This window comes from Aegilops tauschii, chromosome 3 (genome assembly GCF_002575655.3).
Source record: "Aegilops tauschii subsp. strangulata cultivar AL8/78 chromosome 3, Aet v6.0, whole genome shotgun sequence".
Classification (NCBI taxonomy): Eukaryota; Viridiplantae; Streptophyta; class Magnoliopsida; order Poales; family Poaceae; genus Aegilops; species Aegilops tauschii.
Window position 1 is genome coordinate 502,741,494 of NC_053037.3, and position 14,988 is coordinate 502,756,481.

Consider the following 14,988-nt stretch of genomic DNA (forward strand, 5'->3'; position numbering starts at 1 on the left):
GATTTGGGTTTGAACTTATCAGGATAGAACTTTTTCACATAAGCATCGCAACCCCAAACTTTAAGAAACGACAACTTTGGTTTCTTGCCAAACCACAGTTCATATGGTGTCGTCTAAACGGATTTAGATGGTGCCCTATTTAAAGTGAATGCAGCTGTCTCTAATGAATAACCCCAAAACGATAGTGGTAAATCGGTAAGAGACATCATAGATTGCACCATATCTAATAAAGTACGGTTACGATGCTCGGACACACCATTACACTGTGGTGTTCCAGGTGGCGTGAGTTGCGAAACTATTCCACATTGTTTTACATGAAGACCAAACTCGTAACTCAAATATTCTCCTCCACGATCAGATTGTAGAAACTTTATTTTCTTGATACGATGATTTTCCACTTCACTCTGAAATTATTTGAACTTTTCAAATGTTTCATTTATGTTTCATCAAGTAGATATACCCATATATGCTCAAATCATCTGTGAAGGTTAGAAAATAACGATACCTGCCGCGAGCCTCAACACTCATCGGATTGCATACATCACTATGTATTATTTCCAACAAGTCTGTTGCTCGCTCCATTGTTCCTGAGAACGGAGTCTTAGTCATCTTGCCCATGAGGCATGGTTCACAAGCATCAACTGATTCATAATCAAGTGATTCCAAAAGCCCATCAGCATGGATTTTCTTCATGCGCTTTACACCAATATGACCTAAACGGCAGTGCCACAAATAAGTTGCACTATCATTATTAATTTTGCATCTTTTGGCTTCAATATTATGAATATGTGTATCACTACGATCGAGATTCAATAAACCATTCACCTTGGGTGTATGACCATTGAACGTTTTATTCATGTAAACAAAACAACAATTATTCTCTGACTTTAAATGAATAACCGTATTGCAATAAACATGATCAAATCATATTCATGCTTAACGCAAACACCAAATAACATTTATTTAGGTTCAACACTAATCCCGAAAGTATAGGGAGTGTGCGATGATGATCATATCAATCTTGGAACTACATCCAACACACATCGTCACTTCACCATTAAACTAGTCTCTGTTCATTCTGCAACTCCCATTTCGAGTTATTAATCTTAGCAACTGAACTAGTATCAAATACTGAGGGGTTGCTATAAACACTAGTAAAGTACACATCAATAACATGTATATCAAATATACCTTTGTTCACTTTGCCATCCTTCTTATCCGCAAAATACTTGGGGCAGTTCTGCTTCCATTGACCAGTCCCTTTGCAGTAGAAGCACTTAGTCTCAGGCTTAGGTCCAGACTTTGGCTTCTTCACTTGAGCAGCAACTTGCTTGCCGTTCTTCTTGAAGTTCCCATTCTTCCCTTTGACCTTTTCTTGAAACTAGTGGTCTTGTCAACCATCAACACTTGATGCTTTTCTTGATTTCTACCTTCGTCGATTTCAGCATCACGAAGAGCTTGGGAATCGTTTCCGTTATCCCTTGCATATTATAGTTCATCACGAAGTTCTAGTAACTTGGTGATAGTGACTAGAGAACTCTGTCAATCACTATCTTATCTGGAAGATTAACTCCCACTTGATTCAAGTGATTGTAGTACTCAGACAATTTGAGCACATGCTCACTAGCTGAGCAATTCTCCTCCATCTTGTAGGCAAAGTGCTTGTCAAAGGTCTCATACCTTTCGACATGGGCATGAGTCTGAAATACCAATTTCAACTCTTGGAATATCTCATATGCTCCGTGGCATTCAAAATGTCTTTGAAGCCCTGATTCTAAGCCGTAAAGCATGGTGCACTAAACTATCAAGTAGTCATCATATCGAGCTTGCCAAATATTCATAACTTCTGCATCTGCTTGTGCAATCGGTCTGTCACCTAGCGGTGCATCAAGGACATAACTCTTCTATGCCGTAATGAGGATAATCCTTAGATCACGGATCCAACCCGCATCATTGCTACTAACATCTTTCAACTTAGTTTTCTCCAAGAACATATCAAAAATAAAACAGGGGAGCTAAACGCGAGCTATTGATCTACAACATAGATATGATAATACTACCAGGACTAAGTTCATGATAAATTTAAAGTTCAATTAATCGTATTACTTAAGAACTCCTACTTAGATAGACATCCCTCTAGTCATCTAAATGATCACGTGATCCAAATCAACTAAACCATGTCCGATCATCACATGAGATGGAGTAGTTTTCAATGGTGAACATCACTATGTTGATCATATCAACTATATGATTCACGCTCGACCTTTCGGTCTCCAGTGTTCTGTGGCCATATCTGCATATGCTAGGCTCGTCAAGTTTAACCCGAGTATTCTGCGTGTGCAAAACTGGCTTGCACCCGTTGTACAAGAACATTGAGCTTATCACACCCGATCATCACGTGGTGTCTCGGCACGAAGAACTGTCGCAACGGTGCATACTCAGGGAGAACACTTGTACCTTGAAATTTTTAGTGAGAGATCATCCTAAAATGCTATCGTCAATCAAAGCAGAATAAGATGTGTAAAGGATAAACATCACATGCAATCAATATAAGTGATATGATATGGCCATCATCATCTTGTGCCTTTGATCTCCATCTCCAAAGCACCGTCATGATCACTATTGCCACCGGCGCGACACCTTGATCTCCATCGTAGCATCGTTGTCGTCTCACCAACTATTGCTTCTACGACTATTGCTACCGCTTAGTGATACAGTAAAGCAATTACATGGCGATTGCATTTCATACAATAAAGCGACAACCATATGGTTCCTGCCAGTTGCCGATAACTCCGTAACAAAACATGATCATCTCATACAATAAAATATAGCATCATGTCTTGACCATATCACATCACAACATGCCCTGCAAAAACAAGTTAGACGAACTCTGCTTTGTTGTTGCAAGTTTTACGTGGCTGCTACGGGCTGAGCAAGAACAGTTCTTACCTACGCATCAAAAACCACAACGATATTTCGTCAAGTTAGTGTTGTTTTAACCTTCAACAGGGACCTCGCGTAGCCACACTCGATTCAACTAAAGTTGGAGAAACTGACACCCGCCAGCCACCTCTGTGCTAAGCACGTCGGTAGAACCAGTCTCGCGTAAGCGTACGCGTAATCTCGGTCCGGGCCGCTTCATCCAACAATACCAGTGTGACATTGAGGGAGTCCTGGATTAGGGGTCCTCGGGCAGCCAGACTATATACTTTAGCCGGACTGTTGGACTATGAAGATACAAGATTGAAGACTTCGTCCCGTGTCCGGAGGGGACTCTCCTTGGCGTGGAAGGCAAGCTTGGCAATACGGATATGTATATCTCCTCCCTTGTAACCGACTCTATGTAACCCTAGCCCCCTCCGGTGTCTATATAAACCAGAGGGTTTAGTCCGTAGGACAACGACAATCATACCATAGGCTAGCTTCTAGGGTTTAGCCTCTATGATCTCGTGGTAGATCAACTCTTGTAATACTCATATCATCAAGATCAATCAAGCAGGAAGTAGGGTATTACCTCCATCGAGAGGGCACGAACCTGGGTAAACATCGTGTCCCCCGCCTCCTGTTACCATCCGCCCTAGACGCACAGTTCGGGACCCCCTACCCGAGATCCGCCGGTTTTGACACCGACATTGGTGCTTTCATTGAGTGTTCCACTATGCCGTCATCATAAGGCTGGATGGCTCGTCTCGTTGTCAAGGACAACATCACCTCTGGGGGAGCCCTGGCTGTAGGCCAAACTCTCCGACTAGGCGGTTTCGTTATGATCGCCTGTTCGGCCGTTGCGCCGACGATGACTTCTCGGGTCATCGAAAAAAGCCTCCACGTCGGCTCGGAAGTTGCCGAGCAGTTGGATCCAATGGAGCTCTCTTCCTTGAACGAGCTCTTAGATCGCATCGCTGCCTTGGGAGTTGCTATGGACTATAATCGGATCGGGCTTAAACCCGACCAAAGGGAGATTAACTCTCCGCCGGTCACCCATTAGATAGCGGTGGTGGAGGAGCAACGCAGCGATTCTTCCTCTATCTTGAGGACAAACTATGTCCGGATTCCCGAGCTCTTCGAGCCGGATACCCGTCTATGGGAGGACATGGCCCAAGCCTTGAACCTAGAATCAGGCAGCGGGCCAGACCTATTGGGCAACATCCCGGAGCCCGAACTGCCAAGCTCGGAAACCCCTCCGCCCCTGGGTCTCAGATCGGGTCAGGGTTCGGACCTAAATCCACCCACCCACCCAGATATAAGTGATCTTTCCCACATTAGACAAGAGCCCCAAGAGACAGTACACCACTATTGGGCCAGATTCCTCCTTGTAATGAGCAAGGTTAAGGACTGTCACGAGGAAGACGCAATTTCATTCTTTTGCAAAAATTGCACGGACATGGGAATCCTCAATGCCATAAGTCGCCGTGACATAGCACACTTTGCTGACTTGGCGGCCATAGTATGGAAGTACTGTGCCATGGAAAGCGCCTGGAAAACCCAAACAAAATTTTGGGATCCTCTGCCTCTCACAAAACCCCCCGTCCGAACTAAAAGGGTGTACTCTCGTAAGTCACCCGATTCAATTACAAAGAAACAAAAGCCCACTACATGGCGTGGAACTGTATTGGAGAGATGGCTTAATGGGCCATGAAAAATTCATAGTACAGCGGATACCATGCCAACACACAGCCTTAGAGCATGTTGGGTACTCCGGCAGGTGGCCAAGAGCGGTGAGGATCTCCTCATCAACAATACAGCAGAGCACCATCCCGTGGAAAACAACAATACAGTATTGACAGTCTTCGAGACCTTCGCCTCGAATAATAGGCGCAAGCGAGCACTCCACAGCCTTGCCGAAGTCTGCCACGTGGTAGCAATAAATCCATGGAGCAATACGGCTATCATCTTCAATGCCAGTGATGAACCTAAATTCCGAACAGCCCGAGCACCAGCCGCCTTGGTCCTTAGTCCAATTGTGGACGGCTTCCAGCTTACTAAAGTACTCATGGACGGCGGTAGCGGATTAAACCTCATCTATGAGGAGACTTCTCGAAAAATGGAAAGAGACAAAAGCCACAATGAGCAAAGCAGCACGACCTTCAGAGGAATCATCCCTAGTCGGGAGGCACGATGTGCTAGGAAAATCACACTAGATGTGGTATTCGGCACGCGGGAGAATTATAGGTCCGAAGAAATCACATTCCAAGTGGCCCCGTTCAATAGCGGATACCACGCCCTTCTAGGGCGAGAGGCATTCACGATCTTCCAAGCTATACCTCATTACGGGTACATGAAGCTCAAAATGCCCGGGCCCAATGGAATCATCACTCTAGCTAGTGATCCGGACATAGCACTCCGCGCTGAAAATAAAACAGCCGCACTGGCCCTCGAGGCGTTATCCGAAGCCCTAGCGGCGGAAGAATTAACTGCGCTGCGCTCCACAGTGGACAGGGACGACATGATACTCGACAAAAGATCCATGTCCACCTCTTTTGAACCAGCGGATGAAATAGTCAAATTCCAAGTCCATCCAACGGACCCTACAAAAACAGCATCCATCGGGCTAAAGTTAAACCCCACAGTCGACGGCGCGCTGCGGGAGTTCCTGCGCATGAATTGGGACATCTTCGCCTGGCATCCTTCAGACATGCCAGGAATCCCACGCAGGCTGGCCGAGCATAGCCTTAACATTCTAAAGGGATTGAAGTCGGTCAAGCAAACTCTTCAGCGCTTCTCTGAGCCTAAGCGACAAGCCATGGGAGAGGAGCTAGCCAAGTTACTGGAGGCCGGATTCATTCGAGAAATAAAACATCCGGACTGGCTAGCGAACCTGGTGATGGTACCAAAGTAGGACAAATCCTGGCGCCTATGTGTCGACTTCAAGGACCTTAACAAGTCTTGCCCCAAGGATCCCTTCCCCCTCCCTCGCATCAATCAAATTATCGACGCTACCGCAGGACACGACTCACTGTGTTTCCTCGACGCATACTCCGGATACCATCAAATTAAGATGGTGGAGTCCGATCAGGCCGCAACGACATTTATCACTCCACACGGCCCCTTCTGTTTTAACACCATGCCTTTCAGGCTCAAAAACGCCGGTGCAACCTATCAACGCATGATTCAGACATGCTTGGAGACACAGATCGGCAAAACAGTGGAGGCATACATAGATGATGTGGTCATTAAAACCAGACATGTCGAATCTTTAATAGACGACTTGAGGCTTACGTTCGACAATCTCCGAACATACCACATTAAGCTCAACCCGGAAAAATGCGTCTTCGGCGTGCCCGCCGGAAAGCTCTTAGGCTTCATCGTCTCCAACAGAGGAATTGAAGCAAATCCGGCTAAAATCCGAGCTCTGTCACAGTTGGCCATCCCAACAGACCTCAAGCAAATCCAGAAACTAACTGGATGTGTGGCTGCCTTAAGCCGCTTCATCTCCCGATTAGGAGAAAAGGCACTGCCTCTTTACCGCCTTTTTTGACGCTCCGAACACTTTGAGTGGACGGATGCGGCCACGGCCGGATTAGAAGAAATAAAAGCCGTTTTGGCCACAAATCCAATCTTGGCCGCGCCAAATGTCGGTGAACCAATGTTGTTATATATAGCGGCAACACACCAAGTTGTAAGCGTAGTGCTCATCGTTGAACGAGAGACGGACGGACATAAGTTCCCGCTTCAAAAGCCAGTATACTATGTATCCACTGTCCTCACTCCATGCAAATTACGGTACCCACATTATCAAAAGATAGCATATGCGGTCTTCATGGCATCACGGAAACTACGACACTACTTTCAAGAGTGTTCAATTACGGTGGCCTCTGAAGTACCACTCAACGACATAATAAACAACCGCGAGGCCACAGGCCGGATTGCTAAATGGGCTATCGAGCTCCTCCCGTTCGACATAATATACAAACCACGGCGAGCCATTAAGTCACAAGTAGTGGCTAATTTTGTCGCCGAATGGACAGAAGCCGAACTCCCTAAAGAGTACGGCGCGTACTCCAATTGGATCATGCACTTTGACGGCTCTAAAATGCTGGCTGGTCTGGGGGCTGGCGTCGTCCTGACATCCCCCACCGGAGACACAGTCCAATACGTACTCCAAATACTATACACAGACTCCAACAACGCAGCAGAATATGAGGCCCTGTTACATGGTCTCCGGATGGCAGTCTCCATGGGCATTCAACGCCTGGAGGTGTGTGGGGACTCGAACCTCGCAATATCTCAAATAAATGGAGACTTCGATGCCAAGGATCCAAAAAGACCACTATAAAACCAACCGTGGAAAGGCGGACCACTAGACGTCGAACCCCAATCTCATATCATGCATCTGTCGGAAAGATATCATAGGTGCTACTTGAATTCCCACTTATAAACTCCCGAAACTTTCTGGTTATGCAATCAGGTGTTGGGGATACAGGGGACACAAAATATATCACCCAAACTAACAATACCTAGATCCAGCTGTATCCATCCTTCAACACATAACCAAGAAACCTTCGGAAATCATCTACCTCAACCTTCGAAAAGCATCCGTTATACGAGTTATGGCAATACTCCCGAACTCCCGCCCCAGTACTGGGTGGCGTCGAGGTGATCTCACCAACAACTGCATAAAAGAGATTTCGATGTCGGCGAAACTCAGGTATTCCAGAACTGGAACGATAAAATTGTGACGACAACACCTCGGAGCTCAACTCCCCGGGACACTGCCACAACCCCTAAATGTCAGGAGGCACCAAGAACAATGTTCTCGTCACAAAACCATCGGAACGATTCCAAGATACCCGCGTGATCCTAAATTTTTTTTAGTGAAATTTGAGGAGAGAAGAGTCAAAACTTCTACGTCAGGAGGCCTCCCAGAGCGATGAAGGGACTGAGGAGTAAAAAGAATCCTACTCTCCAATATATATAATCCTAAGACTCAAAACATTTTTTATTCTAGACTCAGCAACATCAGCGATTCGATCAAGCAGGGGGCTCCTAAGTCGGGGATGGCTCTGATTACCAACTTGTAACACCCACGATGCGGCTATATCTCCCACGTGTCGAGGCACGACTTAGAGGCATAACCGCATTGTGGTTTAGTCGCAAGAAGGGTCCTCTTCACACAATCCCATGTAATGAACAAGAATGGGATAAAGAGTTGGCTTACAATCGCCACTTCACACAATACATAAATAAAACATACATCATTCAGAGATACACACATAGGTCCGACAACGGAACCAAAATAAAAGAAGACAACCCAACTGCCAGATCCTTGATCGTCCCAACTGGGCTCCACTACTGATCAACAGGAAACGAAACAACACTACGAACAAGATCTTCATCGAGCTCCCACTTGAGCTCAGTTGCGTCACCTGCACTGGTACCGTCGGCACCTGCAACTGTTTGGAAGTATCTGTGAGTCACGAGGACTCAGCAATCTGACACCCGTGAGATCAAGACTATTTAAGCTTAAGGGTAAGAAAGGGGTGGTGAGGTGGAGCTGCAGCAAGCACTAAGCATATATGGTGGCCAACATACGCAAATAAGAGCGAGAAGAGAAGCAACGGAACGGTCGTGAACTAGCAATGATCAAGAAGTGATCCTGAACTCCTACTTACGTCAAACATAACCCAGAAACCGTGTTCACTTCCCGGACTTCGCCAAGAAGAGACCATCACGGCTACACACGCGGTTGATGTATTTTAATTAAGGTCGAGTGTCAAGTTCTCTACAACCAGATATTAACAAATTCTCATCTGCCACATAACCGCGGGCACGGCTCTCGAAAGTTTATAGCCTGCAGGGGTGTCCCAACTTAGCCCATTATAAGCTCTCACGGTCAATGAAGGCTATTCCTTCTCCCGGGAAGACCCGACCAGTCTCGGAATACCGGTTAGAAGACATTTCGACAATGGTAAAAAAACCAGCAAAGCCGCCCGATGTGTCGACAATCCCGATAGGAATCGCATGTACCTCGTTCTCAGGACACACCGGATGAACACTACGTACAACTAAAACCAATCCTCAAGTTTCCCCGAGGTGGCGCTGCAAGTGGCTCTAGTTTGGACCAACACTCCGAGGAGCACTGGCCCGGGGGGGGGGGTAAAATAAGATGACCGTTGGGATGGGCGAGTACCAAGGGAAAAAGGCTATGTAAGGCAAATGTAAAACCAAGGTTGGGCCTTGCTGGAAGAGTTTTATTCAAAGCGAACTGTCAAGGGGGTCCCATAAATCACCCAACCGCGTTAGGAACGCAAAATCAAGGAACATAACACCGGAATGACGGAACTAGGGCTGCAAGAGTGGAACAAAACACCAGGGATAAGGCCGAGCCTTCCACCCTTTACCAAGTATATAGATGCATTAATTAAATAAGAGATATTGTGATATCCCAACATAAACATAATCCAACATGGAGCAATCTTCATCTTCACCTGCTACTAGCAACGCTATAAGAGGGGCTGAGCAAAAGCCGGAACATAGCCAAACAACGGTTTGCTAGGAAGGGTGACAAAGGTTAGAGGTTCATGGCAATTTGGGAGGCTTGATAAGCAAGTGGTAGGTAACGCGGCATAGCAATAGAGCGAACAACTAGCAAGCAAAGATAGAAGTGATTTCGAGGGTGTGGTCATCTTGCCTGAGATCCCGCAAGGAAGAAGAACGAGTCCATGAAGAAGACAAGCGGACGTAGATGAACGAATCCTCACAACTCCAGAACGAAACCGAAGCTAACGAGAGAAGCAACCCGGAAAGAAACAAGCAACATAGTAAACAACCACCACATACACATGGCATGATGCACAAACAAGTATGATGCATGTCCGGTTTAAAGAGGCATGGCATGGCAAAGTGCACAAACGGAACTACCAGTTAAGTGGAGCTCAATATGCAACGAGTTGCATGTTGATGAAACACCACAACAATTGTTTAGTTCTCTCGGTTATAAACCCAACAATATTAAATGTTGATTAACATGGCAAGAGGTGAAGCATAAGTAAACTAACTATCTAGGCAATTTAAATAAGGCCGGAACAACAAACAATAATTCCGGAAAATCCTCATGTCATTTAGCAATTTTAATGCAAACATCAATTATAGGCATTTAAATGTTGTTATCATAATGCGAATGACATATGCAAGTTTTTAAGCAATTTTTATGAAAACGTGGACATGAGCATGTTATGAAGCCTTTGTTACCGTGGTGGAACGAAAAAGGGTGCCACGGCAACGATAACGAAAATGATGCCACGGCAACATATCGGTTCCGGTCGCTCATGGAGATACCGGCGCAAAAGAGAATTGTGCGGATGTGTGAAACACGCAAGAGATGGTGGGTGCTCCCGGTTACCGGGTTCCCACGGATTAGTGGTAAGGAAACGAGGAACGTGCAAAGACCTCTCTCGGACACGGTGCAAACACGAGCATCTTATGCATCGCAAACATTCGTTCTCGAAAGGTCATCTCGGCGGTTATAACTTCGCGGCGGTGCGTTTTCGGGGCGGATCGAGTCGGTGCGATGTAGAGGAAGTAGTTGTTCGTGGGGTCATCGTGGAGGTAGTCGTTCTCGCGACGGTAGTGGTACACGGTCGTCGTGGAAGTAGTGGTACACATTGTCTTGTCGAATCCACGGCGACGGTAGTGGTTCACTCGACGGTCTTTGGCAATGTTCGTCGTACACGGTTCATAGACGTTCGTGCCTTCCGTAGAGGTACTGGACGCATCCCGGATGTGTAGTCGTACACGCACGTAGATGAACTTGACGGGTCCCGTGAGTAGTCATACTCGGTGTCCTCGGGGCATCGGCTGTAGTCGAAGTACTTGTCGTGCATCAACTGTTGACCAACAGTGTACAGGAGGCAGCAAGGCAAGGCCGACTTGGTGTGCAACCAAAGATGTACTCCGGGCGTCTTGGTTGACTTGGCCACGACAAAGGCAGCAGGGCCAACGGGGCAACCAGCTCATCTTGGAAGGGAGCCCTATCGGACAGAGCAGCTCGCGAGGCACCCACAGCAGCAGGACGAGGCATGAAAAACCGACAGCACGGCAACCATGAAGGAGGCGCACGTGGTCGTGGTTGTTCGGGCAGAAGGCCATGGAGGTGAGGCGCGGGGCGTGTGTGTGCGGCGCAGGAGGAGGGCGGAGAGGACGGCTCGGGCAGCGGGGCGATGCGAGGTCGTGGGGGAGGCGAGCGACGGAGCAAGGTGGTGGTGGTGGCAGCAGTAGTGGCTTGTCCTTGCAGAGGAGGTCGACGCAATCGGCCACCAGGGAGACGACGGCGAGCTTGATGACAAGGCAGCCATGGTCGCGGGCGCGTGAGGAAGAGAAGAAGGAGGTGAGCGGGAGGTGGCTGGCAGAGGAGAGCATCTCACGCGCGGGGAAGGAGGAGACAGAGGCAGGACTTGCCGGCAGCGTTACACCACGAGGACGGCGGCGTCGGAGCATGGGCTCGCCGGCCGGAGCGGCGGCGGGGTCGCGGGGCGAGGCGAGGAAGAGAAACAGGAGGAGAGGCGGCGCGGGAGGAAGCTCGCGAGGGCCATGGCGAGGAGGCAGAGGGAGGACGCGGCGATGGCAGAGCTCGAAGCGGGATGGTGGAGGTCGGGGTCGAGCAGGGCAACAGGCCGGTGGCGGGGCTTGACGGGTCCAGGCGAGGGGCGGTCTTGGCGCGGGGCTCCGACGACGATGGTGGACGAGAGAGCGGGCGGCAGCCTGGTTCTGTGGTGGCTGCAGCGAGGTGTGGGGAGGGGATCGAGGAGAGGGCGAGGGGATCGAGCACTGGCGGCGATGGAGGATGGACGAGGGGGAGTGGGGGATCGATGAGAGACCTACGGTTAGAACAGGGGAGCCGGATGGGCTTCTAGTGGCTGGTTGCTACTGGGCCTGAGTGGCCTTCTGGGCTAAGCTCTCTCTCCCTCACTCTTCTTCTTTTATCTCCCAAAACAGAAAATATGAAAGAAGAAAAAGGGAAGAAAGGAAGTGTTAGGGATAGAATTTGCGCGGGAGGTTAAATTTTCCAGACTCATAAAAATGAGCTTGATCCAGGAAAAATAGAAGTGGCCTGAACGAAGTTTAAATTCAAACTCTTTGAATTTAATTCAAATGGTTTTAACTAGAACAAGGTTTTAGAAGTGTCCAAAAATGTTCGGATTTTTGGTGGAGCTCTGGTATATGATGAAAAAATATAAGGCGAGGTTGGAGACCAAGAATTAAGATAACAAAGGCATTAGGATATTTGCAAGTGTGTGATGGTGAACTCCAACTAATGGAATATTTTAATATAGTTCCCTAATAATATTGGGAGGATATATGTTATAAAGATAAATCACCATGTGCATTTCCCTCGATTTAAACGGATCGAAGATCCATGCAATTTACTTAGTTGAGTTTTTAAAATTAAAAGACATGATGGCATGATGACATGATGCAATGCAAAAATAAAAGAGCAAGCACAAAAGAAACACACAGTGATCACGAAAAAAAATATGGAAGTCTTCTGAAGCGTCGGTGTTGGGGCGTTACAACACTCCACCACTACAAGAGGATCTCGTCCCGAGATCTAGGATTGCACCGAAGAGAAAACGGAAGAGGAAGAGAAGAGATAAAACTAAGTTGCTTCATTGACAAAAGAGTGAAACCAAAGAACCTTGAGAGGTTGAAAACTTCAAAGAAGAATACGACAGAGTTGAACAAAATTGAGTAGACTCCGGTAGAAAAGAGAAACAAGGAACACCATGTGAACTTTGGAGTTTGCAAAGCTATGAATGACGAGAAAAATGGACGAGAAGTACATGCAAGCACTCCGGTTGAAACGAGAGGTACAAGGAACGATAATGATCAATTACGATAACGCTTAATGATCAATTACGATAACGCTCCGGTTGGAAAATGGAAGGGGTAGAATATGGACTTGGGAAAATGAAAGCACTTGGGTGAGACTCCGGTTAGAAGAGGAATGATAGACACAACACTCCAGTTAAAACAAGATAAAGAAGGAATGAGAATGATGTAATTTGGGCAGCACTCTGACTATAAATGGAAGGAATTGAACATGATCTTGACAAGATGAGAGGATACTCGATGAAATTAACAACACATTGCCTCCGGAACTAATGAAAGAATGGCACAAGGGGTAAGAAATATTTCAGACAGCACTCCGGTTGAGGAAGGAGACAAAACTTGATAAGATGAGAGAACTCGAATGAAAACACGACACTCCGGCTAAATGGATAAGAAAGGAAAAATTACATGATCTTGACAAAACAAGATGATTGGTCGAAGAGAGCAACATCACAAAGCCTCCGGAAACAATGCATGATAGTTAGATAGTTGGAGTGAATAGAACGAAGAATGAAACCAACATCTCCTACCATAAATGAATTTTAAGGAGCATCCTTACGAAGTAGGATTGAACGGAGTTGTTGGAAAACCAACAACGAAAAGAATAAGCTTGTAGTGGGCTTATGGAAACATCTCAACATTATGAGGTGACAACCCGCCACTAACGGAAACAATTGCTTGCTTGAGATGAACGAAGAGATGAAAACTTCTTCCACCAAGAGGAGAAAGAGAAAACTTGATCATTGATAAACTCCCCAAATAGCTACATTCCTTAGGGAAGGCTATAGGTGAAATATAACCCAATACAATTCCAACAAAAAGATTGATTGGATGAAAAGATCTCTTGAACGAGGATAAAATGATGGATTTAAATATGTCACTCTTGAAAACTTTGTGAATCATGAAACCCGAAGGAAAATTATCGAGAATGACATAACACCACCTCAAAAATATTGATTGAGAGAATTGCACTTCAGAATGTAAGATGAAGAATGCTTGAACTCCTCAAAACAACACATGTGTTGAGCACCACGTTTATTTTAGAGTATAACTTGACGGATCTTGACTTCGAGAGAAATCTTGAAGAACAATTGAAGAATGAAAAAAAATCCTTGCAATGATTTAGATGGGGCTTCGCGTGAGTTAACTGAGAGAGATTGGAACTCCGGAAACAAAAGGTGAACAACTTGGAACCGAGAATTTGATATCATGAACGAACTGCGGAAGAAGGAATTAATCACTTGGAGGAAACAAGAATAAGAATTACATTACGCGTATCCTTCACCAATTTAGATTGATGACAAGCAATGGGTCTTGCATACTACTTATTCTCGTAGAAAGGATTAAGATAGATATTGCGCAAACTGGTGAAGGTCTTCATCGAAACACCGGTAGGATTGAAACAACGAATAAATTGATATGATAACGAGGGAAGAGAAATCTTGAACGAACCACCGCGAGAATTGAAAATGAAAGTAGCAAAGGCACGATTCAACGGAAAGAATTAGAAAATGAATGAAGATACTTGACAGAATTTAGATACACGAGAACGAAGAGATCATGAACTGATTAGAGGATATTTGAGTGATGCACCGGTATGATTTGGAGAACGAGAGCTGAAAGCTTGAATGAATAATTATGAGGTGATGGGCTCTGAAGAATCAAACTGAAAAGACTTGTGAAATGCTCCGGGTAGGTGAAAATAATTCTCACAATCAAAAACAATTATGAGAGGATGGCATAAGCTAGAACTATGAATCTTCAAGAGAATGGACCAAGATTTAGGAGAAATTCTTCTTCGTTCTTCAAATGTTGAGAATGATGATGCGAAACACCACCATGAATTTTTGGCACTCTGGAATGAAGAATAGAAGGTTGAACCAACGATGAAAGAATTTGAAAGATCTTGGAGAAAGACATATGCTGATGAAAACTCATTCTTATGTCAAACTTTTAAATAAATTTGAGAATAGCTCCAGGAAAAGTTAGAAGAGTCAGGTAAGATCCTGGGAAAAGACTTGTGGGTTAGGGGCCACTCAAGAGAAACACCATTGAAATGATTTAAAAGAGAGATTGTGCTAGTTGAATTAAATGAGTTGAATGAGATAACAACCTCGAAATAGCTTGAACGGATTAGGAATGAAAACATGAATCTCCTGAGGC